Source organism: Myxocyprinus asiaticus, chromosome 14, assembly GCF_019703515.2.
Source record: "Myxocyprinus asiaticus isolate MX2 ecotype Aquarium Trade chromosome 14, UBuf_Myxa_2, whole genome shotgun sequence".
Classification (NCBI taxonomy): Eukaryota; Metazoa; Chordata; class Actinopteri; order Cypriniformes; family Catostomidae; genus Myxocyprinus; species Myxocyprinus asiaticus.
Window position 1 is genome coordinate 15,283,789 of NC_059357.1, and position 2,737 is coordinate 15,286,525.

General features: G+C 39.3%; 1 protein-coding gene across 1 annotated transcript in view; it reads left to right on the forward strand.

Moving 5' to 3' along the window:
* The first annotated feature begins 360 nt into the window (after positions 1 to 360).
* Positions 361 to 2,737, forward strand: part of dhx58 (DEXH (Asp-Glu-X-His) box polypeptide 58) — a 61,501-nt gene continuing 59,124 nt past the window's right edge. Inside the window, exon 1 of the mRNA XM_051715575.1 lies at positions 361 to 364. The gene's annotated coding sequence lies outside the window, so the exon portion shown is untranslated. The remainder of the gene's footprint in view (positions 365 to 2,737) is intronic.

Here is a 2,737-nt window from a genome sequence, read left to right on the forward strand (position 1 = left end):
AGTGCTATCTTTTGCTCCATGCCACGTCACAGCAATGCCTCAGCCTGCTCCACATCGCAGCCACACCTGAGCAGTTGGACCTGGAGATTGTTCCCACCCTTATACCCACCCTTAGTTCTTCTGAACAGGCAAGGGGAACTTTCGGCCCTCCGACCCCGCCTGGACCCTCTGAGCCCTGGATTTCACCTCGGCCTGTCGGTCCCTCGACATTGCCTCAGCTCTGCGTTCCCTCGGCTCCACTGCAGTCCTTCAGCCTGTCAGCTTTGCCAGGGTCCCTTGTCCCTCCGGCTCCTCCTTGGTCTGTTGGTCACCTGGCTCCGCCTTGTCCCTCCGATCCTCTGGCTGGGCCTTGTCCTTCCGATCTGTCGGCTCCACCGGGGACCTCCTTCCCTACGGCTCCACCTTGGTCCTCGGTCCCACCGGCTCCACCTCAGTCTTCAATTCCCCCAGCTCAGCCTTGCCATCGGCTCCACCCTGGCCCTTCGAGTCTTCGGCTACTCTCTGGGTACCAAGTTCCATGGCTCCGCCCCTCGATCCTGTCATGGCTCCACCTTCCATGGCTCTGCCCCCCCACAGACTCTGCCTTGGTCCCATGCCTCAAGACAACCCCCCCCCCAGCTCCCTACAGAACTTTGAATTTGTCATGTTTTATGTGTTTATATGTTGGGGCGTCGGGAGCTGCCCCTTAGTTGGGGGGATATGTCATTTTATTTTGAGAAGTTTAGTTCCTGTTCCCTTGTCATGTGACTTCATGTTTTCCCTCCATGCTCATTTGTCATGTTTTCATTGATTTATTGTTTCTTATTAGTTCTGTCTGTTCATTGGTTGATGTTTCCCATGTCTAGTATTTAAGCCCTCATGTTTGCCATTGTCCGGTATTGAATGTGATTGTAGATGTTTGTCAGGCCACGTTTATATCAAGTCATGTTTGTCAAGTTTAGCCATAGTCAAGTTCATTTGTTTCACGTTTGTAGTTAGGGTTATTAGTTATCACATTTGTAAATAAACTGCACTTGGGTTCGTCATCTTCATTGCCAGCAGCCAACTCCATTACAGTGAAACTATTAATAAAATAATTTTCAATTACTTATGGGAAAAATAAGACCCATTACATAAGGAAATCTGTGGTGATGAACACAACTGAAAATGGAGGTCTGAACTTTCTGGATTTTACCACTCTTAACCATACTTTTAAATCATAAAATTAACTGGATCAAGCAATTTTTGAAAGCCAACGTGTATTTGGAATGTTAAACCTCATTTTATTTTTTTCACAGGTTGGTGGTCTTCATCTTCTTTTACTATGACTACAGCATTGCCAAACTTCTGATAAGTTATCTAATTTTCACAAACAGATGCTGCTTTCTTGGAATCTGATTTATAAACAATTTCTTGCCAAACAGGTGTTGTATCTGGAATAATCATATTTTGTATAAATCTAAGTCATTATTTTGTGAGCAATGGTTTTTGAATAATTTTGGTGAGCTAACTTTTTAACCAAGCTGGACTTTTGTTGACTCGGAATTTGTCTAAATTTAAAATCCCAATTCGTCCTAAAGATTATGCTGTAGTTAAGGATGCTCTTTAAAAGTAATTGTCCTCAGTCTCCTTTGCAGTTTTTGGATCCTGCTGACACTGTAGTTGGTCGGGTTAATCGACATGTCCGGGCTCTCTGTCAAAGGGATTTTGTTTCTAGTTCTCCTACTATAACTTTTTGGAATAGCTGTGTGGCTGGACTGAGATGGTGCAAAATTTGGAAATTACCCCATAAATATTGAATCATGAATAAAATCAAATAAATTTTCTTCAAACTTTAAGTACTACCCCACTAATTATTTTATTGTAGAGAATTAATTGTGATGTTGATATATTTTGTACATTCTGGGGTCTGCAGGTGAAAACATTTTTTCATTTATTTTGGAGTTGTCCCTACTCGACTTGTTTTTGGTCAGATTTCTGCATGCATGTTAGAGATCATATCATTTCCAGCTTTCAACTTTGTTTTGAAAATGTTTTACTTGGTTTTTTTAGTTATGACATGTCTCTTCATAAGGAATATAATTTGATTAATTTGCTGCTTTTGTTGGCAAAGTTTAGCATTCATAAATGTAAGTATGGTGGTTATAAACCATTATTTTTTGGTTCAGAGGTTCAGCAATACCTAAGAACAATTTCCAATGTGAGAAACAAGAAAGCTGTAAAGTGTATTGAAATATGTAAACAATTTGATATTTTTATTTAAACTTTATTTATTTCTCTTATTTTTTTCCTTTTTCTTTTTGTCTTTTGTTGTTGTCGTTTGTTTTAATATACCTCCTGGCTATTGTTGTAAAAGTTTTGTAAGCATTAATAAAAAATAAATAAAAAAACATTTAAAAATATATATATATAATATAGATAAAATGTCTAAGGGTTCAAGTCGGACAAAAATTCTAACCGGCATGCACTGCTTCAAAACCAGCGCCGATCGATCTGCACAGCGCTGCATGAAGTCGAACACACCTATATTATTATTTAGTCATATTATACATTGATATCAAATATTTTATATCTATAAAATAAATTTGTAATAATGCCATAAAACCTGTACAACAAGAATATGTTCGCATACACCGTGTACATGTTTTCGATAATATTTGACAGCGAATAATTTAAACAGCGTTTTTATTGGTCACTCAAACGTCTATCAAATACAAGCACCGCCTCCACGGAAGAAGGCGTGTCACGGAAGTTTATC